At 37.6% G+C, this 27,611-nt stretch overlaps 1 protein-coding gene and 1 long non-coding RNA gene across 2 annotated transcripts in view; one reads left to right on the top strand and one right to left on the bottom strand.

Moving 5' to 3' along the window:
* LOC135081917 (microtubule-actin cross-linking factor 1, isoforms 1/2/3/4-like) overlaps positions 1 to 27,611 on the bottom strand; it is a 214,601-nt gene that overhangs the window by 178,050 nt on the left and 8,940 nt on the right. The window lies entirely within an intron of this gene.
* Positions 14,902 to 16,662, top strand: LOC135081806 (uncharacterized). Its single transcript, XR_010259279.1, has 2 exons — positions 14,902 to 16,001; positions 16,092 to 16,662. It is a non-coding gene; the product is annotated as an uncharacterized LOC135081806 (long non-coding RNA).

Consider the following 27,611-nt stretch of genomic DNA (forward strand, 5'->3'; position numbering starts at 1 on the left):
TGCAGGGCGAAAGGCGAGTATTCTGCGCCTGAAAACAGAATCCCATCACTAGGGAGGATACCCGGAAAAAACCGAGCGAGTCCAGAAGCTCTGAGGTGGCAGCCCCACCACCGGACTAGGGTACAGCAGGTTAATCACCCACTTTCCCGAAAATACTTGAGTCAAGATAGTAATAAACACAACATAAAGCTCTTCAAATCCTTTTCTTTATTACATAAACACAATTCAAACCATTTTATGAGACTTGCAACAAACTTGCTGCAGCTATTTATCACACCATCAAATAAAAGCTCACTATAAAAGCTTGCAGCTTGTTAGTCGAAGCATATTGCATTAAAACCAAGGAAATTACTTACAAAATGGGGAAAATAGATATCAGTTATTAGATCTGAGCCGCTAATCCTGCAGGCGCCGCCCGCCCACGGGGGCGGATGGAGCCCTAAGATTTATTGTAACACGAGGTAACACCTTTGGGGCAGCGTGAGTTGGACTTCGATTCGCTGGCATTAAGGTATAATAATAGAACGAACTTTTTGTAACATATTAATATGCTATGTGTCACAAGTTACGTTACACAATTGCATGTACCTAATCTATTTTGTTTAGAGGAAAAAGCAACAAACTTTCATCAATCTATGGTCATGTCATTCTTCAACTTTCGCGATTATAAAATAAAAAATAGGAAGGCCCGCTCGTACAATATGCACGTTGCACAAAATCAAGGCTTAATTTGTTCAAGGAAACATGCCTTTTAGGCTTAAATAAACGAAAGATAATGCAAGCCAACAATGGATCACGCAGCTGCGCAGGTAACGCGACTTTGCACCAAGACGATTACTGTAATAAACCTTAACGAAATAGTTTAAGGTATGTTTTGCGACAGTAGGGTGTGCTCTGTTTATTCTGTCAAAGCTAAAAGAAAACCGTAATCTTGTAAATTGTAAAAGAAGTCGTGAATTAGAAACCAATCATTAGAGCTTTTTGCTTTCAACTAATCACTTCTAGTTTTGCTAATCACTGTTAGCTGCTTCTTAATTTTAAAAGGTTTACTGATTTACACAGCCGTAGATTACGAGACGGACTGGAGGAGGCTATCGGTGCCACAATGAATTATTAAAACTTATTTGTTATAGTACGAAATTTAACAACGATACTAGTAACGTAGATGAACTGGCTGATCTGTAAGCGCTACGTGAGGCCAGATAACCGGTAATCGTTCGTTGACTGACATCTCGCCTGCGACGCAATCAGAGGGCCCAGCAGACTTTAATAAAAATACTACTTCTTATGAAGTAAGCATAGAAGTTAGGCATGAATAAGTTAATGTTGATTTTCTCACTTATTTTCATGAAAAACTTAATTTTTCGCCACCTCATTTGATTAACGCTACTCGTAGTGATAGCCCCCTGTCTAATACAAGGGACATACTCGCGTGTAGTCATTTTATTTGTAAACAAACACACGGTTACCGCGGGCTAACAAATGAACTCATACACAAGGTTTTAAGAGAATTAAACAATTAGAAGAATAAAGGAAAAGTTTATCCAACTTTGTTTGAATTTGTTTTTTAAACAAAACCCCGGCTCGAGTAAAGCACTTTAAGTTAATAAATAATGAAAATGTAAGCGTAATAAACTCCTGCTTTTAACACCAAAAGTGAACCCCGAGGCAGCTGTAAAATGTGCGTTAGAATAAAACACAGCAAGACTAATTATTAACTTATAGGGCGAACTTTTTTTGAATCCTTGGACGACGTAACTCAGTATGTAACTCAGTATGGCCTATTATGGTGGTGGCGTCGGCGGATAGCACCACCAAAATTAAGATAACTATAACCACTCTTGTCTATCTCTCTTATCTAGGACAATTTATGCCCATTTTTTCCGCCCTCACACGCAATTTCCCGCCTAAATCCACAAGTAGGTAGAACCATACATACATCCGCCTGTGTTTGCCCGCAATGACCCGCATTCGCCTCGTAATCGATCTCGCTTAGTGACTGAACGTGTTTACCGATTGATGATTATTGCACTGGATCCGATTCCGATTTAACACAATGTGAATAACTACGTAGTTCGGTGAACTGTAATGGCAGTGCCTGTTGCATTACACAATTAGTTTTATTCGTTGTATTCTGATGAGTTTTTGTGAAAATTGAGAAAATAGAGTAACTTACATAAATGTAAGTCCAGCAGCATAGATTTACCTACACAATGCTTTAATTAGACAATGTTTTAATACCGTTGTTGGTTACAAAAGACTAGGTAAGGTAGGTAGGCTAGATAAGTACTCACTTTTAGATGTGCCTCTCTTTGTCACGTGGTTCATGGAATGTGGATTAGTTAGTGGACCTGTTCGTCAAATTGATTATTGTATCATCCCGTTTAGACGATTTTCTATACTATACTATAGAAATACAAAATGTGTGTTTTTTCCTGACGGGATAGATTATGACTTCATCTTACGAAACCACGAAACATTTATTCTTCGAGCCACAAAGGCAAATACGTCGAATCGTACCTCATAAAACCGAAGGGATATAAAAAAGAAAACAATAAATAAATCAACGGTAATAAATAAAAACGTCAGCGAAATTTGGTGAACTATTACAGTTGTCCGCGGTTGCGGAGCAGAGCGGAGAAAAAGCTCCGCTTAATGGTGTTTGCCGATTTGAGCGCAATGTTTGCGGAGCGAGCGAGCGGCGCTCAGTGAAAAAATACAGTTCAAAAGCTCCGAAAGCGGAGCATCTTACCTTACGATGCTGATGATTGAATGGACTTACCTGTAAGGAGACAAAACAATACATTAGAACAATATACGGGTAAGCATTTATTGGGCTTTTATAAACAAAAGGTAAATTCTAGGAAAACGTATTTTGCAATAAATCCAATCTATCTACGCAAAATAATTAATTAAAATAAAACAATCTAGCAGATCAATTTTAAAAATTACTACAAATTGTAAAAACCAAATTAATGAGACATTTAAGAAAATAAAATCCCATTAGGTAAGCGTCAAACTACGCTGTAACATAACCATGCAAACTTTGTCAGTGTCACAGATTCTATGGCACACATAAATTTCCATAACCATATCTGCGTGTTAGAATGATAATAACTTGTTAATTAATGTTAGTCCGACGAACCGAACACCACCAAACATGCATACAACAAAGCTGTACATACCCAGTTAGCGAATTAAAGCTCCGGCCATTGTGTGTACGGCGTGACGTCACGCGCACACGCGGCGCTGATTTGATGCCTCGTCTAAATGCAGCCGCCGTCATTGTTGTGACGACCAGTCGGCCGCGGGTTATTCCACATCATAATAGCCATTGGATTTGATTACATTTTAGTTTTGGTTCAGTAGTAGTAAATCAAACGAGTACCTACGTACATAAATTTAATACTGACTTGTAGACAAGTAACAAATTTTTAAGTTAATTACAAGTTTTAATCCAATCATACGGATAATACAAGTAATCAGTAGGAAAACAAACATTATGTAATCAACCAAATTACGTTGCGCCCTTTTTTCAGTTTCCATTAAATCTAACTTTACCCCATCAAAAAAAATTGAATTGTGATCAATTTCTTAGCACCCGTAATTTAGTAACAAGTGACGACTCACTAAAAGCATTAAATTGAGGCAACGTCACCTATAATCAGGTTAATGGACCGGCGGAATAAACAAATGTTTAAAGCCCGGAATGGGGGTAAAAAGAGGGGTAGAATATTTAAGTAACCACAGACTAGTCGGTGCAGCTATAATAAAAATGAACGTCTTCTTCGTACATAATTCTTTCTAAGGTGAACTCACTCGTCACGTTAGTAAATTAGAAAAGTAACCCGTCGAGCCGTGTCACGCGCCCACAGAGGCTCGTGTAATTTGACACCTTAATTATTACGGCCCACGAGATGTAGTATTCAGGGAACCACAAAGCATTACACGAGTTCCTATTCAGCAATTTATTTTCGCAAGACATTACGGCGTGACTTCATAATTTCGTCGGCATTCATTTGCGCGTTGTAACAAGCCCTTTGAAAATTTGATTGTTAACGGAGTCACGAATAATGGCGGTCGATCAGGCTGTAATTATTCAACCTCACGCCAGCTACGTTTATTTGTCATGGTTCATAGTCTCGTGGAAAGGGTTACTAAAGATGGGATCTAATCAGATAACCTTAGAATATCAAAAGCCGCTGACACGTAGTTAATAGGCGACTGGAAGACAATAAGCTAACACACCCGGCACCGCGACATAACATAACGACACCGCGGCAACCTGCCCCGTCAATGAACAGAACGACGTAAAGTTGTTTTGCTAGGAGCTAATTAGTACACAGTGATGTTACAGGACAATCCCAGGGAAGATGATAGAGAAGCCTAAGTTCAGTAGGCATTTAAGGTCCGATTCGACCAAACTTTTATCTGAGAATAACTCCTGGTATAACTGGCACATTGACAGTTTCAGTATGGGAAATATGTCAAAATGTCGAATAGCTGACTACTTATTTTATTTATTTATTAATTTTTACTCTTGTTTGGTCGAATCCACCCTTAGTACTAAATAATGATGAACCAGAATTAATTATTTATAGGTACAGTTAAGTCACCTGCTCTACATACTCATGCTACAGCTAATGACGTCATTAAATTGCATCACGACCCGACTCTTTTTGCCACCACACAAGGACACAAGCAAGGTAGTTCTTCCACGTGTTCGCCCGTCAACGTCAAACGTCGGGAACTCCGCGCGCGACAAGGACGCGGAAGGCTGTCGTCGGATAATGCTAACTTGAGCTCGTTAAGGCGATTAGAGTCCTCAATCCGCGTCAAATGGGCATTTTGTAAAGCCTACTCCTCTTTTACTGCTGGACAGAAATAGTTGAAAAAAATATATGTTATACAACAGTTCAAGGACTACATTTGTGACGTTTGAATTTTCGCTACGTCTCTTTGTTTTGGATTAAAAAAATAAATACGGGACATCGATTTTTTACTTCAATTCCCTACTCCTCCAAAACGGCTATGTTATTTTAAAAGATTTTTGCACGAATAGATTAGGAATTCTTTAATCTTTAAATGACACGTTGCGTTTTTCAATCGAACATTACTTTCATTCATAAATTTTACTTTTGATAAATTCCGAACGTTTTGCTGTTGAGGGGGCCTTCGCGGGGTGCGGGCGGCAGTCGGCCGCTGGCCTTTAGACGGGGAGGTTGTGTCACTCGCTGCAAACTGACATTAGCGATCAAAATGAATTTTTTCTTTGGCTGAGTTGCACCACCTGACGTGACCTAACTTTGACCGTAGCTTTGGCGATAACCGGTGTTTTTTTGTATGGAGTTTGACAGATTTTTGACTTTTGTCAAATTTAAAATAAGATGGTGCAACCTAGTATTTGTTTGACAATAGTTTTTATGTCAGAGTTGTTCATAGAGCACGTTCAGTCAGACGATACGATTGAATTAAGGCATGCTCGGACGCTATTATCTACCTAAATAGAATCTATTAGTGTAAAAAAATCTACTCCAAAAAAAACGGCACTAGATAAGTAAAAATTGAAAATATATTCCGTTATTTATTTACTAGGCCTTTGCAATCAGTATCCAAATTAGGAACGAGTCAGTATCAGTAACTTAATCGATTTACGTGAAGAAAACAATTTATATTTTTCATACTTAGGCTCGTTGCAAATGGGCCATTTAGAATTAGATTTTCAATATGTTTCTTCGCGAAAATACCACAGTTAAAAAAAATACGATAAAGTGGTATTGATAAATTGTTCTATAGAGCTTATTAAAAATGTGAATACTGATTACAAATGCCCGTATATCATGATTGATATTTTCGGAGTCGGTGACAGCCTACCTTTTGGTGATTCGTTTTGAAGTTGGTTTTAATTTTTGGTAAAAATTAATTTATTTCATGCCTTTAGTAGACTATAGGTACTCAATAGACCTTGTTGTTGCCACTGAAGGTGCATAGGTACACAGTACATTGATACCATATTTTTCATGTTAAGTGCAAATAAACTTCCCTAAATTACCTAACCATGAAACGTACCTATAAGCTATAATAATTAAAAAGTTTCGTCGATAAAAACTGAAATCCTCTTATAAGATGATGAATTTTGGGACGATGTCATGAAACTAAAATTATTAGCATACAAAAACTTGTTTTAAAAAAAAAGGTTTTTTCTTTTAATTTATTTTTTTATTTATGATGCGGAATTTGCTGCGGCGTAGTAGCAAAGATTTTTCGTTATGTAGCTCGTAATAATTTCGAAGACTAGGGATGTTTCCTGGGTAAAGCAAGAGTTTGAATTAGTCCGTCGGTCAACTTACCAAAAAAATACTTTAAATGTATTTTTCACTTTTTTAAACTTATGAAAATTTAAAGAGATAAAGCGCGCCAAAGTTCAGAAGAGGCCCATGACGTTAAGGCGTGCTTAAAATTGTTGCGATTTGTGACGTCACGCGGAATTTCATCGCATCATAACTTAGTAATTACTTATTTGTTGACAAATAAAAATATCCCGTCTCCAATATTTTTTGATAGTGTAATTGACGGACTAAGTGTTTTTTTTAAGAAACTAGCCTATTCCTACGGCCACATTCCAGCTCCATCATCAGACCCTGTTTTCCTTTGAGAATTGAAGTAGGTACTCGTGATTTTTAAAGTAGCTTACTTACATAATATTACTTACATATATTTTGTATAAATAAATAAATACAAATCAAACGAGCCTAAACTCGATGGAATCGTTTAATCCCGGAGTTGCTATGGGGCCACTGGCATTCCAACTCTATCATCAGATCGACTCCATGTCATCACAATATTGCATTGTCATCCGAATTACAAGTATATCCAAAATTTTAACTCAATCAGTTGTTGAAGGATTTCTAATAAAAAGACGAGATTAAACACATTTTCAGTTTATTCTTCATAAGTGACACAAAGAGAATGACAATAGACAAAAGAAGAAACATTTGCTTTTTTAAACCATAGACAATCCTACTATGTGTTCCAATACCTACAGTTGTCGTCAGGAAGTTGGTCTAACAAATTCAGCTTGCAAGATTCCACCCGAAGTTACCTACATATTACATGTTCAAATTTCGAGAACGGCTGAACTGACAAAAACATTAGAAAATTTACGAAAAAAAAAAAAAAAAAAATATCCCGTACAAAATTTTTTTTTTTTTTTTTTATGCATAACAAGGCAGGTATTTGACCACAATCGCACCTGATGTTAAGTGGGATGCAGTCTAGGATTGTGTTATAAATGTTCATGGATTGTGTTATTTTATTAAATACCTTTACGCCGGAGTTAAATGACACCGACATTGTAACGTTGCCGTTTGCTGTTTTTTTACAAATTAATATTTCTTCTCAATATTCTGATTTTGGATACCACTAGCGACATCTATTGGCGTGATTTAGAATTAATTTGCAATAGATGGCGCTTTTTGCTCAGTTAATTGAAATATACTTTGATGAAACATTTCCTAGTGTTTTTATATTGATTATTCTATTTTTCACTCTGAATGTACGTTTTGCGCCACACCTCCTGACCCTCTGAAAGTTTGACGTTACGTCTTCTGAGGTTGTAGTACTTGGTGTTCGTAGCGTGGGCCTTCAGCAAATGCGAACGTACCTTCTCGAACACTTCCTTCAAGACGCCAAACTCCCCTGCATAGTCTTCTCTTGGCATAGCAACTTCATACTCGCAGTCGTCCGTTTGCTTATAAAAGGAGCCATTTATTATAGGTTCTCTGCCATGAACCAAAAAGAACGGTGTAAATCCGGTAGATTCGTTCACAGCACTGTTAAGTGCGAACTGAATCTTAAACAAATTGAGATCCCAGGTTCTATGATCTTCTTTCACGTACGAAGATACGGCAGTCATTACTGTTTTGTTATACCTTTCGACCAAGTTTATCTGTGGCGTGTATCTAGGACCGTAATGTACACGAGGGACGTTATATTTCTCCAACAGGCTACGAAACTCCGATCCCGTAAATTGAACCCCATTGTCGGTAATTACGGTTTCAGGAATTCCATGAGCCAGGAGAACATAGTTCTCGAACGCCTTGGCCACAGCTGCGCTAGTCGCGCGTCTCAAGGGAAATAGCATTGTATATTTTGAAAAACAGCAAGTGACCACTAACAGATGAATGTAACCTGATCGGGATCTAGGCAAAGGTCCGACTAAGTCTATCGACAAAGCTTGAAATGGTCTGAAACATTGCTTAGGCTGACCCATGAGTCCAGGTGTCAAGGTAGTCTTGTGTTTGTACGCGGAACAAGTTGTGCAATTTTTTACGAAGTCCATGACGTCGCGATACATCCCCGGCCAATAATATCTCAGGCTCAATCTTCGGTGTGTTTTGAATACACCAAAGTGTGCTGAAGTCGGAGGTTCGTGGTTCTCGGCGATGACTGCTTTCCACGTGCAGACAATTCACCATCTTCTCAGTCTGCACCGGTGGCGGTTCAATTCCAGTCACCAAGCCGCCAGGAAAAAATCCTTTCTTGCAGTGGCGCCCCTCTTTGGTGTTTATTATTGCCACCCTTTTTGTAAAAGGTTTATGGGTGGATGGTTAATAAAAGAAGCGACATTGTTTGCTGACTATCCTCTCATACACTTTTATTTAGTTATTTTATTATTGTAATTAGGGAATTTCTCATGTTGTGTGTTGTGTTTGTCCTGTATTTTATTTTTGTGGCCCACATGTTATTTTGTTAACAACATAAACTTATAACCTATTTATAACAGAGCGTACTTACTCTTATTTATGAGGAACTACATAATGTTTGGTTATTTTGTTGAGTTGAAACTTGTTTTATAGTTGGGACAAGTAAGTAACATTTTTATTGTTAGGTTATCGATTTAGTATACCTACACTGCTTTTGTGTTTCTTTATGTAAACATATAACCCGTTACTTACTTTAATTTTAATTAATTTTTCAAGGACAAACACTTTTGTTGAAATTTAAAATTAGTTTATGTAATAGGATAACAAAGTACCTATTTACCAGTTATTTTGTACTAAGGTAACAATTTCCTTTGTGTCACTGCGGACATATAACATTTATTTGAAGTTACCTAGTACATTTTTTTTTTTTTGTAAATTATTTTCATACTTGTTAGTTACTTGTATAATTTTTATAACAATAACATTATTGTTGTTATTGTGTGTTTTAGAACATAAGTGAGAGGTTTTATCCAATCTTGTAAGGTGCCATTCTCAACAAATTTGACAATTTAAATTCATTTTCATTCAAAAATTTTAAAATGATATTTTTGCCACTTAGTTTATTTTACACATAGTTTTTTACAATGGATACCAAAACGGTTTACTACCATTCATTATTACGCGACGAACTTATTTATGAGATAACTGTTCGATCTGAGTCGCCGGAAGATACAGTTCCCAAAATGAAAAAACAACTTAAGTCATTGTGTTCTGAGTTTAGTCCTGAGGAAATTATTGATGAAGAACTTAAACCTAGTGTGGAATTGCCCAATATTTCTGGCAAGTTAAAGGAATTACAATCACAATTAGATAATTTCAAGAAGACTAAGGAGCGGTATCAGCTGACTCGTTCGAAGGCTTTGTATTGCCACTTGCTTCACCGACTGGATAGGCTAGCAGCGTGTAAGGAATCTGTTGACGCAGCTATTCATGCTAGCTTAAAACAGAAGTTGAACTTGTGCTTTTCAGTTTTAGAAGGCTTCGTCACAAACAAATCAGATGGTGAATCTAGTTCCAATTTATACTCAGACGATTGTAGGGAAACTGTTGTTGTGGACCAGTCATCGAAGGTAAATGTTTTAAATTGGAACATAAAGTTTTCAGTTGATTCCAGTGTGCATTCCTTTTTGGAATTAGTTAATGAACGCGCGACAGCTTTTGGTGTTTCTGATAGTATTTTATTTAAGTCGGCGTTTTGTTTTTTCCATGATCAAACACTCTTATGGTATAGAGGTGTCAAAGATCAGGTCTCGTCGTGGAAGGAACTAAGTGAATTATTGGTTGAGGAGTTTGCACCTGCAGATTATGACTATAGGTTGATAGGAGAAATTCGTTCTCGTACACAAGGTCAGGATGAACCTACCCACATTTATTTCGCTATTATGAATGGAATGTTTTCGCGTTTGAAACGGCCATTTTCTGAACAAGATAAGATTGAGATCTTGTTACATAATATTAGGCCTATCTATGCTGAATTGTTAGCTTTACACGACTTCGACACTGTTGCTGACCTCAAGGATAAATGTCGTAAAATTGAAGTAAGACGTCAGCAAACTAGTACCTTCAATGAACCATCTAAACAGCCGTGTATGAATCCAGAGTACACTTACAAGGGTAAATCACCAAAGCCTGTTACTGCTGTCACACAACCACCCTTTTCTGACAGTAAACCAACTTCTAACAAAAAACTCTTATGTTTGAAGTGTAAGGCAAATACACATAGTACAAAATACTGTACGGATAAACGGTTGTTATGTTTTAAGTGTGGTGAAGTAGGGTACACTACTAAAAATTGTGCTAAGTGTAAGAGTGCTACCAATTCAAAAAACTAGCAGGTAACCGAAGTAATGTTATTTCAGAAGATGTCGAACCTTCTGAAAATAAACAATGGTTAGACATTGTTGATTCTTATTTCAAAAACAACAACGTTACTTCGGTTTTGTTTAAACCTAATATAAATGATGTTCGGCCATATTTGAACGTGAACATTTTAGACATGACTGTTTGCGGACTATTGGATTCTGGAGCTGCAATTTCAATTATTGGTAACGGAGCACACCAACGTTTCATTGATCTGGGTTACTCTTTGGATGAGTCGTGTGCATCAACGGTTACTGTTGCTGATGGGTCTTACGTGAATTGGCAGACAGGATGATCAAACAGTTCCATAGTGTTTCTTTTGAAAGCAAGGGCTTAGGTAGGACGGATCTTATTGAGCACACAATAAACACAGGCGAAGCTTCACCGATTAAGTGTAGGCCATATCCCATGTCACCTGAGAAATCTAAGGAGTTACATAAGGAGGTAGATAAGATGCTGGAGCTAGATGTTATTACACCTAGTGAAAGTCCGTGGAATAATCCCGTACTTATGGTTCCTAAATCTGACGGTTCATGGCGATTTTGTTTAGACTGCCGTAAACTTAATGCAGTCACTAAAGGTGATGCTTACGCTATCCCGTACATACCTCAAATTTTAGACAGCCTTAGAAATGCTAAGTACATCAGTTCTGTGGATTTTAAATCTAGTTTCTGGCAAATTAAATTAGACGAACAGTCACAAGAGAAAACTAGTTTCACTGTTCCAGGGAGAGGCTTGTTCAAAGGATGATGGGCAAAAATGTATGGAAAGTGGTACCCGCTCCAATAGCCATAACCAATATATATTTCAAAAGGCCTTTAGATCTAGGAAATCGTCTGCTATGGGGCCAGTTCTAATTCACGTTTTGAAAGCAGTAATTCCACTAAGTATTATAATGAAAGTATAACACAATCATCCATGTAAACGAGTATGTATTATGACTACAATCTATTAATATAACTTAAAAAAGCATTGAAAAGGAAAGGATTATACGTACGGTGAACTACTCAAGCTATTAGCCCTTTATTCGCTTTCATCATCATCATCATGATCATTTTAGCCATAGGACGTCCAGTTGAACATAGTCCTCCCCCAATGATTTCCACAATGGCCGGTTGGTGGCGGCCTGCATCTAGCGCCTTCCCGCTACCTTTATGAGGTCGTCGGTCCATCTTGTGGGTGGACTTATTGGGTCTTGTGGATTTATTCGCTTTAGCAACCCATAATAAAACCCTTAAGAAGTAATAAAACTCCAACCCCTTTATTAATAAAAGTTACACCCTAGTTGAACTCTGGTTTAAATTGTCATTTGTTATGGAAATGTCGTTTAAATCCAAGGTTCATCCTAGGTATACCTTTTTATTAATAAGAGGGTAGTAGTTATTCAAATAAAAACATTTATTTCACAATTATCCCTATCACTAATTAAAGAGTTAAGAAAGGATGCTGGAGCAGTAAACCCTTCACGCCTCGCATAACGTAAGTACCATATGGATGGACACGTATGATACTTCGGTTACACAAAAAATATGTTTTTCTTCGAACGCAACCAGATCTGAGGCTGGTGGCCATAGTAAATGTTGTTCGTCTTGGTAAGACCTTTCAAATGACACTACAAACATAACTATTGGAGCCGGGTACCATTTTGCAAAAAAGTATGTTTATCTTCGAACACAACCAGATCTGAGGCTGGTGGCCATAGTAAAAGTTGTTCGTCTTGGTAAGACCTTTCAAACGACACTAGAAGCATATCTATTGGAGCCGGGTACCATTTTGCCCATTGTCCTTTAAGGTAATGCCATTTGGTCTTTGCGGAGCACCTGCTCGTCAGCAAAGATTGATGGACATGTTGTTCGGAACGCCTTTTTGTAGTGACATAACTAAAGGAATGATCTTTTGTTACGTTGATGACGTCATAATAGTTGCAGAGGACTTCAATACGCACTTATTATTACTACAGCGACTGCACCAACGTATCCAAAGTGCAAATTTGACGATTAACTTCGAAAAAAGTAAATTTTTTAGACAGTCGCTGAAATATTTAGGGTACATCGTTGATGAGTATGGTTTGAGGACAGACCCAGACAAAGTGCGTGCAATTCTTGATTTCCCGGTACCAAAAACTTCGAAAGAGGTTAAAATGTTTATTGGCACTTGTTCTTGGTACCGTCGGTTCATCCGGAATTTTGCATCCATTGCTGCGCCTTTGAATGCCCTCACCAGTACTAAGACTAAATTTTTGTGGAACCCAGCTGCACAAGAGGCTTTTGAATCTTTAAAAAATTGTTTGGTCTCTGCTCCAGTTTTAGCATGCCCAGATTTTGAGAAGCCCTTTTCTGTTCATTGCGATGCGTCAAGTTACGGCATAGGTGGTATGCTAACCCAGACAGTAGACGGGAATGACCATCCTATTGCATATATTAGTAGATCACTTAATAAGAATGAACGTAACTACAGTGCAACCGAAAGGGAAGCACTAGCGGTAGTTTTTGCGGTAGAGAAATTTGAACCGTACCTAGGCACCAGACCATTTAAGGTTATTACGGATCATGCTTCCCTTAAATGGTTCATGAACTTAGAGAACCCGACAGGTCGTTTAGCTCGTTGGGGATGTCGTCTGTCCCAATACAATTTTACTATCGAGCATCGTAGGGGGAAAGATAATGTTGTCCCAGACGCTCTCTCGCGTTTATTGAATGTAGATGCTATAGATACCTCAGTTTCAGTAGACGTTGATGATGAGTGGTATAATAAAGTGATACATGGTTGCACGGCTTATCCAAAGAACTACCCCAACTATCGCATTGAAAATGGGAAACTGTACAGGCTTAGTAAAGGTAAATATACCCTGACACAGGAGTTTGACTGGAAAGAAGTTGTGTCCAAGTCCAAGAGGAAAGCAGTCATCGCCGAGAACCACGAACCTCCGACTTCAGCACACTTTGGTGTATTCAAAACACACCGAAGATTGAGCCTGAGATATTATTGGCCGGGGATGTATCGCGACGTCATGGACTTCGTAAAAAATTGCACAACTTGTTCCGCGTACAAACACAAAGACTACCTTGACACCTGGACTCATGGGTCAGCCTAAGCAATGTTTCAGACCATTTCAAGCTTTGTCGATAGACTTAGTCGGACCTTTGCCTAGATCCCGATCAGGTTACATTCATCTGTTAGTGGTCACTTGCTGTTTTTCAAAATATACAATGCTATTTCCCTTGAGACGCGCGACTAGCGCAGCTGTGGCCAAGGCGTTCGAGAACTATGTTCTCCTGGCTCATGGAATTCCTGAAACCGTAATTACCGACAATGGGGTTCAATTTACGGGATCGGAGTTTCGTAGCCTGTTGGAGAAATATAACGTCCCTCGTGTACATTACGGTCCTAGATACACGCCACAGATAAACTTGGTCGAAAGGTATAACAAAACAGTAATGACTGCCGTATCTTCGTACGTGAAAGAAGATCATAGAACCTGGGATCTCAATTTGTTTAAGATTCAGTTCGCACTTAACAGTGCTGTGAACGAATCTACCGGATTTACACCGTTCTTTTTGGTTCATGGCAGAGAACCTATAATAAATGGCTCCTTTTATAAGCAAACGGACGACTGCGAGTATGAAGTTGCTATGCCAAGAGAAGACTATGCAGGGGAGTTTGGCGTCTTGAAGGAAGTGTTCGAGAAGGTACGTTCGCATTTGCTGAAGGCCCACGCTACGAACACCAAGTACTACAACCTCAGAAGACGTAACGTCAAACTTTCAGAGGGTCAGGAGGTGTGGCGCAAAACGTACATTCAGAGTGACGCTGAGAAGTTCAAGGCTACCAAGCTTGCCCCAAAGTACGAGAAGTGCATTGTCAAGAAGGTACTATCTCCGCTTGTTTACGAATTAATTGCTCACAATGGCAAGCCTCTCGGTACTTGGCATATCAAGGACATCAAGGTTTAATCCTTGTCTTTTGTTTTCACCCTCAGTTCGCCGAATAGTTTTTTTGCCAGGGTTCTCAGCCGTAGGACTTGTTTCACAAGTGTTGTTTGGTATTCTACCAACAATGACGCCAAGGCTACTTTTCCCTTTTAGGGAAACCTTTAGGTTAGTTTTTTTGTGATCGCCCCATTTAGGGTATGCGATTTATTTTTCTTTTTTCAAGTGGACAAGTATCTGCTGTATACTTGCCTCGTGTTTTTTTCTCTGTGACTTTATAGTCCAGATTTTTGTTTCCAGGGAAGACATCATGTGTTTTGAGCACTATTCCCTGTGGTTGTGTTTTGTTGCGATGACGTCCAATTATATTGTGATCAGCGACGTTTTGTTCTGCGGTTTTATAACCCAGGCATTTTTATTTTATTTTAGCAAATAATGTTAGTTATGGCCGAAATAGCCTAACAACGTTTTGGAAAAAGAACGAGTAGAATTGCATGTCAAGTTCTACTTTACTGGGGAAATCGAGTACCACTGGTTCACAGTTGGGACTTTATGGGGAATTTTGGATGCTCGGACAGGAGAGATTTTTTTTGGCTGGTAGAACATCAGTCCTGGTAGATGGATTATTTTGGTTTGGTATTGCTTTTGTGAAAGTTTAGTATAGTTAGTAAGTTAGTTTTTTTTTCTCAATTGGACTTTTTGGGGGTCTTTCTGGTGTAAAGATTCACTTATTTTTTTTTCTCTTATTTTCAGTTTGTAGTTCGCTGAGGGCAGCTCAGATTCTTTCTCCGTGCGAATGTCTAGGGGGGAGGGTATTGTAACGTTGCCGTTTGCTGTTTTTTCACAAATTAATATTTCTTCTCAATATTCTGATTTTGGATACCACTAGCGACATCTATTGGCGTGATTTAGAATTAATTTGCAATAGATGGCGCTTTTTGCTCAGTTAATTGAAATATACTTTGATGAAACATTTCCTAGTGTTTTTATATTGATTATTCTATTTTTCAAATAGAATATTTTCAGTGTTCTGGAAATTGTTTTCATCATGGTTTTATTAGTACAGTATTTACTTTTTCAAACGGCGAAACGAAACGTATCGCGATGTCTATGACAGAGCGGCTGTCAGTGGAGCTGTCAAATCACTTAGGAATTTGTCGATCGTGCGCAACCGCAATTTGATTATTTTCGGGAATGTAATTCCTTTTATTTCAAATCGGGTGGTGCAAAATGCATCCACGATAATTTCTTGATGAATAAATAAAAATAACACACATGAGGTAAGTTCCCGTCGGAGAATTTATTTATTTTTCGTGATTGATATTTTTCGTATTCCAGTACGTGGTATTTTATGTGATCGTTTCTTTCAGAGATTCCCTAAATCCTATTCGGATGAGGGTGGGTTGCTGAAAACTGCGAGTGAAGCTTAAATTAGCGAACAGTTTTCGTAAGTATTTTTGTTTCCCATTGCGGTTTTTTTTCATAACCTAATGCCACGTTCCACATGTGATGCTGACGCTGGTATTTTTCGTTTCAGATGCGGGATTTCATATTTTACACTATTTTTATAGACATTTTAGATATTTCAATATTTCATATTGATTTCTCATCATTTGGTATAAATTATTTCTCCTTTCTAAACTGCTGATCTCTTCGCATTTCCTCCTTGTCATCAAACCTCTGTCTCTGCAAGAGTTTGAACGCTTTCCTGTCGAGGAGACGCAAGAGCTTCATCTGGCACTGCGCGCTTGAGGCCGTGGAGGACGCTGCTTGTAACCTAAAAGTGTGTGAGACCCGTTGGACCCCGGAAGAAGAGAGGAACGTTCAGGGTAACGGCTTATAACCGCATGGCTTCCAAGGTACCCACTTTTCCATCCTTCAAGTAGGAGTCTTTCCGACCTGACTTCGCGCAGTTATCTTAACTAGTAGAGTCTTTTAATATTTAGGCTGAGTTTTAAGAAATTTGTAGTGGCAATAATATTCACCAAACCGAACCTAATTAACGACCCTGAATCCCTTGAGATTGGCACTATTACAGTAGTTATTATAATATCGTAATTGTTAACTTTATACGAGCATACGAGATAAAAATAAATTGTGTCAATTGAGAGGGAGCTGTTTTATTTACATTTTTTTAATTTCATACAAGGAACGGTAACTTATATAAATTTCTGCAAGCCGGACAACCTCTTTTCCACGTGCAGACAATTCACCATCTTCTCAGTCTGCACCGGTGGCGGTTCAATTCCAGTCACCAAGCCGCCAGGAAAAAATCCTTTCTTGCAACATCAAGGTTCATCAATTCAAGTTTAAAATAATAGGCAGTAATGTCATGAAAAAGAGCTTCTATTCTATATCTACCTATGCCCGTGTAATTTTGATCGGTGTCAAATCGGAGTTTTCGTGCGGGGTGCGCGGGTGTTTCGCGCGGCGTGAAGGTCAAACGCCCAAGGTCATTGAGGACTCTAATCGCCTTAAAAGTATTTACCAGAGAGTGATTTTTCTTGAGTGTGAGTTATTTTGGTACAGTAAGCTATAATAAATACATAACTGGAAATTGTATTAAAAGAAAACTGTTGGAAAGAATTGTTACTTAATGTCCTCTAGCAACTTTTCAGATAAATAATGTAAAACAGTATTTCCGTACACGTGTCGAAAATATCTTTGTTATGAAACATCCAAATAAAATCAACATAGGATAGTTCACCAGTATCTAAGATTCAAAACAAATTAGAAGCTAATTCAAACAACGAAGTTCATAAGGTCTCGTAGCATCAACAGAGCTACGAAACTACGACTGTCTCAGCTACGAGCTTCGTCGTAGTACAAATATGTGGAAGTCAAGAATAGTTTGCTCGTAGCAATGAAGTTAACCAGAATTATTTAAAGTTGAGGTTTACTCTACAATTAAATTACAAATAAAAAACTTTTAGTTCTACCCGTCTAGAGCAAGACTTCTGTAGGTATCTATATGACTGTGTAATTAGAGAGAACGAGAGATAACAAACACCGTAAGACTAGTATTGTGCCAAGTTAGATATTAATAGGCCAAGTTTGAGATTAATATCATGAATATTGAGCACAATATGTAGTCTGCGCCTGAACTGCGGTAGGTGTATGAGTTTATTGTAAGCAATTAATTACGTAGGTATAGTTAAAACTGTACCCAATGTGAACTTGAGACGTAGGTACTAGTAGATACTAATGATTAGCGCCAAGATAATACAGCCTTTTAATAATTTATTCCATTAGTTGATACATAAGCAGTTATTTTTGTTTTTTATTAAAATTATTAATTTTTTTTTTCAGAAGAAAGAGAAGAGAAGACTTTTAAAATTGTCTGAAATAAAGATTTTTTTTTGTTACATATTATAACAAAGTTTACTATCTACATAACATATATTGCGTTAAAAATGTCGGCGGTCAAAGGCGACATAACGCAGTCTCGTCAATCGCAGCGCTTTGTCGCGCCACTACAACACTGATTCTACGACACTACAGCACTGCATTCCAGATGCATTCTTCAAAACTACACAAGAACCAAAATGTGTTGTGGTTTAAACTCCCAGATAAACTGTCCGAAATATGTCGGCGCGACGAGCGGGGCGACGGAGATCGTGTGCTGATACATATTTCCAGGTTATTACGAGCTCACTTCATACCTAGTTCATTCTGATGCATGAACACCAAAAAGCATGAGTGACTTTCGAATGAGTTTTCTATGAAAGACGGAAATAATGAATATAGTCTTTGGCTTGTACTCGTACACAAACAGCTATGCAACGCTTGCCCAACATGCAGCGATATCCAACATCTGATTAAGTATCATTAAATTAGAGCATATTATTATAGAGTTCACTAAATGAAGATTATTTTTGTAGCAATATAAAAACATGTCCATTACAAAAGTAGAATGTAGCACATTCTGGCAAGAAAACATATCTACCGAACATTTACGATGTCGAAACCCTATTTATATTTTTTCAATATCAGAAACCGAGTCGTAAACATGTTTACAAGGGTCAAACCCTTTACAGGAGTCACTTTACACACGTGATATTGTGTCCGCAAGGTATGGAGTACACAAGTGTTACGGGCTGCCCGCGGTCATATCTGCGTCGTAATAGTAACACGCGCCGATCGCCACAGTATACAAGCATACAGAATACCCGCACAAGAAATGAAGAAACTGGAATATTATTGGGTTATATCAAGTGTTTAAAATACTCTGACTCCAACCAAACAACAGTGTTATAAATAGGATTGCCTTTACATATAAAGGAGAGATTTTATTAGACACATTATAAACCTTCCTTCCTCGTTCACCTCCTCTCAAAAACAATTTAGGTATTTTGAGTAATCTGTCACCAGAGTTTACAATGTTTAAGTACGCAATTTTGTTTAACCTGCAGTACCTAGTCGACATTCTTATCCACTTGTATCGTATTTATTTATTTATTTAGGAAAACCAGGGTTTTACACTATATGTATAATAATGACAAGTTAGGCAACAAGTAAACCACTTATTTCAATAATATCAAGCCTACTGTTTAGATGTCTGCTGCGGTGTTGAGGAGGGCACGCGTGGCGGCGACAGGCGCACGGGAGGCTTTGTGCGACACATCGTCAAAGTAGCGGAGGCGTAGGTGTGAGTGCGGCAAATTGATTCCATTTTCCTGGAACTTCGGTTGTATTTGATTTGATGTTATCTCTGAGATCGGTTATTTTTAGGACGAAAATTTGTTAGAATGTGGATGAGCCAGAAAAAACATATTGCGTAACACCGTGTGCATGTTATGTTATTGTTATTTTGGAATAGTATTTTTCGTGTTTTAACTCTAAAGAATTCCAACAATAGAAGGAACTGAGAGATACTTTCTTACAAATAATTTGATGTTGAAACACCCCAAGGAAATACACAGTTTAGGCTGCTTAGAACTCTTTAAACCAAATGAAAGAATCGTTTCTGGAAAACCATCATCTAAATTCAGTGAGCACGCCGCACGTAGCGTGTTATTTGGAATCCTTTGTGTCCGGTTCAAACTATTGGAGCTCTGACGTGACGTGTCCCGGACCAGAGCCCGAGGACCGGGAGAGAATTACGAGCCGTACGGTGGGCTCTGCTCAATACTACATCATATCCAGTAGCCAATGCTCTCTCTCCTTGACACATTTCTACAAACACCCGGTAGAAATCTATCCACCTCTCACTCATTATAGCATGTGAAAATTACATAAAAAGACCTAATACTACTTTATGTAGGCAAAGGAAATGGGAGACCTGACGTGACCATATTTCCAAGATTCCACAGATTCCAATAAATGACTTTTTAGAAAAAACCTAAAATATTTTTAGAAATTCAAGACCAAAGACTTTATTCCATTAGATAAAGTAAGCAATATTTTGATACTTGAACGAATAGTACCCTTACAGGTAGGTAGGTACATATTTAAAGTGGCATTTGTGCGATTGGCCGCGGCCGTACACGCCGGCTATAATTTTACCACTACTACCATTATCTGAGATGGAGAGTCTACTAAAATATTATTTTTTCTCGAACCTTCTAGCGAAATAACATATCGTGAGGGCTTTCTGATCTACAAATATATTTTTATGTTTCATTTTATAGTTATACAAATGACACTATCAAATTATTCCTTATCCCTTACTCGAAGTTTACATAATAAATAATGATAACTGGCACAAAACTGTAATTTTAAGTTCGAATTCCACCAGCAACAATAATATCTGGAAGTGCATTCAAAAGGGTTGTCTCTGGCACAGATATTGGTGGTTTGAATGGCGGCCTCCTCTAAGAAATATGTCGCCACAATGCGGCCTAAAAGTGTGTCTGTTCTGCCATCATTAGAGCAGCAACCGGCTCATTAGGCGGCGCCCCAGAAACAGCCTTTGACGATCGCAGCGCCACAATGCCACGACGAACTATTGTTTGTTATTCCATTTTTAGGAGACCGTGGAAAGAAGCGTAAACAGAATCTTTTAAAAATCACGGCATAATTCTATCTCTACTCTTGAATATACTGCCGATAAAAGACCACATTTGGTAAATTGACACGCTTAAAACGTTCCATTAAATCTAATCAAAGCATCAGCGAGCTGATTGGATCAAAAGCATCCAAAGCATTCTATGCCTCCATAGAAAAGAGCAATCAATACAATATTTTGTTCACCCTCCATCCAATTGCAAATCCCCCTTGTTATCCATGATAAGGTATTTCACCAAAGATTTCTAACTTGTCGCCACGACTCGCGCTTGGCAGTTTTTTCGCCGCCCGCTTTTTGATAAGTAGGTCGTGTCTCTCTCAGGCTCGCGGGATGAATGAGAACTACATTCGGAAAGATTTTTATGCACAAAACTTGGAACGCGCACAGAATTTTTAATAAAAGGTGCGATGTTGGCGCAGCGCGGGCCGGCCGACCTTTGTCCTTCGGATTAATGCGGGAATTTGCAGGTTTCGAGGCTAACAAATAATTGGAGTTTATGTTCTATGAAAGCTACATTCTTTACGAGCTTTAACAAACTACATTTGCCATAAATAACATAGATTTGTTAATAAAAATTATAGTTGATTTTAGGAATAATTTAGTAATTTAATAAAACTTCAAAATCATAATGTTACACATTCCCTTTTTTTATTAACACACTGACCATGCAAGAAGTGAATAAGTGTTTCCATTATGTTCCCTGAATCCACAAACGTCTTGCGTCACCGGCGCTGAGTGAATAATCAACATCATAAATTGCCCATAAAACTTTATTGTTCCCAACATCGGTCACGTAATTAGGCACGTGTATGGGAACAATCCATCGACAAAGAGCACAATATCGACGTGTTTGTGGATAGACTCAAAGGTCTAGCAAGAGGCATATTATGTTTAAAAATTAGATAATATTATGTTATGGACATTTTGGATATACAGTGTGTCCGGGCATGTAGTGATCAAACTTTAAAGGCGTAATCTATGGACAATTTTATCGATGAAAATACTTCAAATTTGGGGCCTGACCCATTACTCGAAAAATTACATCGATTTAAGTTTTTAATTTTTAGTTTTCACCTCTTCCCTTAAAAACAAGTGAAAGCGTGAATAGCTTAACATTAATAAGCAAATATTTTATATCATGCGATAGCCAATAAATTATCTATTAGTAGAAGAAGAAAACAGATACAAGTTTCATACATTTTATGGGTGTAAGAATGGATTTAATTAGAAAAATACATTACTTTTTTCACTTCTTTTGAAGTTATTTTCCAACACAAGAAAAACCAGGTCGTCAAGGTATGTTTTATTTGCATTGTATTATTAGTATTTGAGCTTTTCTACAAAACGAATGTAAATTTATTAGTCTACGTCTATTAGTTTCGACGTAATTGTTGAACAAAGACAGCCCTTCCCAGCGGTTTCCATAGTGCACGCGACATGCGAAAATGCACTGCCTGAAAGAATCACTCAGCCTATTCCGATTACTACTACTAGTCCAAGTAATCGCGCAGTCCGAGGACGTGTGTAGCCCGCAGCCGCTTCACAAAGCAGTATCGCGCTAGCTGCTAAGGCGGCCCGCATCGCACTGGCCAACTCATTAAAGGCGTGTTCACAACTAATTATCGTGGAACGTAGACGGTTATATTATTATACTCGTGAAATGTTAGGTATAAATTGATTAAAAAAAATTGTGCTTATAGGCGGCAAACTTTCTTGAGAACTGAGGAGCCACTAAAGGTATTAAGGCGATTAGATAAATAATTTAAGATTCATGATCTTGAATAAAATTGGTTGTTTTCAATTCTGAACGGTTAGGGTCGTTTGAAATCGCTAGTGAAAAAATAAATTCACTGTCTTCGCGCGCCGTAACTTCAACTACAGTACTACGGGACTACGCTGCTACGAGCACACGTTTCTGCCCGCCTATTCTACGAGGCATCGGGAGCCGGCTCGTAGCTCGTAGCACGTGCCTTATTTGCTACGTGTTTGTAGACGCTGTTTCGGATACGAATTAGACTAGGTAACTACTACGAAAACGATCATAGAAATAGACTTTGTAGTTGTGTAATAGCTAATCACAAATAGGTACGAAAAACAAACAAAAATGTGCTATACTCGTATGTATACCCAAATCTTGGTAACAACATCAACGTTATCATTTCAATCTCTCTGGTTCCGGCTCTTTGCCACTCATTTTGGCTGTCCTCATAATAGAGGAAATAACCGTTAACTGATGCAAAAATATTGCCCGAAACAACAAAGGAACGCGACGACAACTCCCATACGTCTTGCGGCACGCAATCTGCTACTAGTGCGAATGAAGGCCGACGTATAGTGTATTGCGGTACAGCCCTCCTCGTATGAAAGCTTTTACCGCTCCCTTATGTCACTGAACTAAGGTCTACTATGAAGAGGAATATTTTGTAATAAGGCAGACTGTACGAGGGGCGTCATTGTCTCCCGCACGTGTTCAGAGGGTGATATTTGATGCACACCTTTGAAAATTGAGGCACAGCTGCCGTCTAAACTACGTATTGTATGCTATGCTGGGTTAGCCGAATACAACTAACTAAGAATTAGCGAAATGAACGGAGTTAGCCAGTCCAATTTCGGCAGCAGCTTAACAACCAACAAAACTAGAAAAAAAACCGTTTGCTAAGTCAGCCCAATCTAAATTTATTTTCAAGGGTAAAATTCTGCGAGATAAATTGACAACAACATTACAACTAAAGGAATATTTGTGTCTGGAACGTATTTTTATAATCTTATCACGCCTAAACCTGAATTTTGAAACCATTTTATAAGCAAGTACATATAATATTGGAATTTAAAAGAGTAAGATTGGGGATCTACTGAATAAGGAAGTGAACCCATCATTTCTCAAGAAAGGGTTATGAAGAAGATGTATTGTGATAAATAAAGAGCATTTCAGTGTCGTTTTGTAGCGGAGTCGGTCACCAGGACTTGGAAATCACTCTAATGTAAAAAATATTATAGATAGAACAAGACAGTTTTTTAAAATATTCAAACATTCTTTCCCGCAGAGAAACAAACCAGAATAAAAATTTGTTTTTTTACAACTAGGAAAAGAATCTAAGTCTCGGAATGAAAGGGTTTGCAAAGTTCGTGATTCAAACAATGTACAACACGGAGATGTAAATGAATGAGTGAGTCAGCACATCGGTCAACCGTGAACGGGGTCTTTTGTAGGGTTTAGTTAACGATGAAAAGGCTTTTCTAAGTTTATTAAAGAGAATGGATACAGATCGCTTGTCCGTGCTGCACTGCAGATGCGCGGAAATAAAACCGGAGTGCAGCGAGTGATTTGTAGCCGCGCGGTGTTTGTGGAAACAAAGCTGGTGGACCCAATGCGATTGAGAGCATAAATATGCGCAAGACTATACACGTTTTAATGCACTCGTAGTTTCAGCAATACATTCTTTTGGAGAGTTTTCCATTAATATCAGCAGAGTTCTCCCGACATATTTAATTACCTATTGTAGGTAAACTTTTTTGCGGAACCTAAAACCTTTATTGGAGTAGATGTAATAATATTCAATAAGTATATGCGGAGAGGGAGCGGAGGGCTACGCTTAATTAATATTCCATGAAAAACTTTTAAGTCGAGTCAGGGAAGCATACTAATGAAAAAACTTGTCACGTGGCGCGCGCATTCCGTTAATGTGCCGCGATTAGGTACAACTCCCCTCCCCTTCCCCCCACTTCAACAAAAACGGCGAATTTGCCCTCGGACTTTTCAATGTTGTTCCGCTGTACCGTTGCCGTGATTTTAAGTAGCTTTTTCATTGTATTTCAGTTTCAAAACTGAAATAATAGAGCTTCAATTGGGCCTGAGTCGACGTAGTTACTTAAGAGCCATTTCACAAAAATATTCCGCGCGAATTTAGGTAAAAGCTGTCAACGCAACGTCAAAAGAGTAAAAAGAACGCTGAAATGGACAAAAAAATCTTGAGCCGTGACCGTATTAAGACTTGATTTAAGTTATTAATTTTAAGGTAGAATGAGGTATTCAAACTTGATTAATTAATTTAAATTTTTAATAGAGTTTATTAAGTCTTTTATATTTCGATTCATAATGAAACACGAATAGGTATAATATGTAAAATATATGTTACGGTTAATGTGATAAATTGAAAATTATTAATAATAACCGGTTATTATGAATAATTACCGACACTCGCGGTAAAAGTGATAAATTAATCACATTTAACAGTGATTATTTAATAATTCAACCTTATTACTAACAAATTTCATAAAAGAGAACAACATCTTATGTACGTGCTCGTGTACAGCCAAACTTTTGAACGTTTTGATATCATATATTAATATAATTTGGCATAATAAGTTTGGAATGTTTCTTGCATAATATTACTTTTCCATGATGCCTATAACATAATGTTTGGATTTAAAGTGAAAAATAGGTTAAGGTGCGGCGGGGGTGGCCCTTGGGCCACCCCTAAGCCGCCTATTTAGTTTTATACACACATAAATGACCTCATATTAATCACATTTACCAAATCATGCGGTAATTATTCATAATAACCGGCGATTATTCATAATTTTTACATTTATCACTTTGACCGTAACATCTATATTAAGTACAAAATAAAGACAGTCACATAGTGAAAAATAAATCTGCCCCCTTACAGCTCCATCATCGGACCCTGGATACGAATAATGAAACACGAATAGGTATAATATGTAAAATATTTAAGTACAAAATAAAGACAGTCACATAGTGAAAAAAAAATCTGCCCCCTTACAGCTCCATCATCGGACCCTGGATACGAAATATTCGTCAAGGCGAATCACACAAGCCCAAACTCCATATGGTTCTATTGTTTTGTTACGGAGGTGGCCATTGCATCTCCTCCAGATCCATTATCAGACAGAGCTAAGAAATAAATAAATAAATATTATTATAAGTAAACAAATAACTAAAATAATTCATCTTACTATCTTACTTTTTACTAGTCTTACTAATATTATAAATACGAAAGTTTGTGTGGATGTCTGGATGTTTGTTACACTTTCACGTAAAAACTACTGAACAGATTTTGATGAAACTTTACAGTACAGTACAGCAGTACTAGGCAGTCTGTGTTCAACTATCACTCGGGTCGGACGTTCCTATCGCAAGACCTTTGGTTCACTCAGTTCCGATACGACTCTAGTGCTGTGTGTAATTATTTTCGTTAATACACTGAGTTTATTAATTTCTACGAGTGGATTTCATTTTGCCTGAGACCTACGCCATGAACCCTGAACCAGAAGACCCTGTCGCCAGCGACAGCGACGCTCATCCATCCCTGGCGTCGACCAGAATAACAATGTATAGGCTATAATTTATGACGATCTGTGACAAACTAAATTTCAAGCGGGTGAAGCCGCGGGCAATACTACATATTTCATACTAGCTTTTTGCCCGCGACTTCTTCTGCGATGAAGTGGAAAATGGTTCTAATAGAATTAAAATATTCTAAGAAAATTAATTTTGTTAAATGATTATATTTTTTGATATAAAATCTACACATCATTATGTTTAAATATTTGAATACTTACAAAATTATGAGATCTTTCTAAAACAAAATTAAAACACTACACCTGCCGCAGATTTCTTTGTAAACAATGTTTTTTTGTTTTTCCTTCAGGTGCTAAAATCACCAGGCTATTGTGTGCGCATACTCTGGAGTATTCCACATACAACTGGTCGTCGGAGAAGCATAGATTTCCATTAAGTCTACTCCCGCTACCATATGGAACTCCGCTAAAATTCGTGAGGGCGCCAACACTTGCTTTTGTATCGAAAATTAGTATGAGCAGCTGCGCACGCGGTTGCCCGTTGCAGGCTCTATGCAACCACACTATTTTAAACCGTGGTCCCTAAGCATGAGATGGGAAACTGCACTCTCTTGAATTCTCTTGAATTTGATGGTGTTAGGGGAATCCTAGGAATGAATACAGACTTTCCAATGGAATCTCCTCATCAATATTGCGAAATTGCGAGTTGCAATGCAATGTTACGTTTTCACTTGTTATTTTATTGTAATCTGACCTTGATTTTTCAAACACGTGTCAAAATAAAAAAAAAAAAAATTTAAATCAAAAGTACTAAGGAATATTTCATTGATATCAACTTAGAAACAAGCACAGATCACAGAAACTAAAGGGAAATGTGACAAGGGACAAATTGGAACATATTGCTTGTGAAAGCAATGATGACAGTAGCGACGTCATTATGTAAACAGTTTATATTGCTTGCATAGTACTAAAGATTATTCGAACGTTGAATACTGATACCGCAATGGATAATGAGCACATAATTTGATTTCTTTGTGTGTGTGAATTTCTAATACGACACTGAGTTTCGAACTCAGCGCATTACTTAGCATCTCTCTATATTTCTATGGAACCAAGTTATCTCCAAAATAACATTCCACACCTTTTTAACCTAGTCAGGTAATAATTTTAATAAAATACGAAGCACGTCATCTATCAATAGGATATATGTATATTTTAGAAGTTAATAAATTATGCATAAAATATAAACACTTTAGAAGTTTAGTTAAATCGTAGAATTTCTGAAAAACAAGTACTAAAATCGTACTGAAAAAAAAAGTATTAACATGTTATCTAATTTATTTATTAAACGTCGAATTTTATCAAAGATTTTGGACTAAAGTTTTTGAAAATATTTTATAGCCTACATAGAAAAAAATTAGGATTCTAAATCGTGAAAGAAATTTTTTTCGGAGCCTATTGCCTCCAAACAAACAAACAAACAATTAAATCTTTCCTCTTTTATTAGTATAGATTTAACAACAAAACAAAACGCTTCTTTTTCTTCTTCACGAAACAAAACTCAAAGCGGATAAATAAATAAACAAATCTTTGGACAATTTCACAGCGCCATCTTGTCCAAAAGTAGGCAACCAATATGCTTGTGTTAAGGGTGCTATCATAATGGATATACTTTTTTATAATTTATTTATTAAATTAAATACATGGTACCTACATATTATACATAGT

This window comes from Ostrinia nubilalis, chromosome 20 (assembly GCF_963855985.1).
Source record: "Ostrinia nubilalis chromosome 20, ilOstNubi1.1, whole genome shotgun sequence".
Classification (NCBI taxonomy): Eukaryota; Metazoa; Arthropoda; class Insecta; order Lepidoptera; family Crambidae; genus Ostrinia; species Ostrinia nubilalis.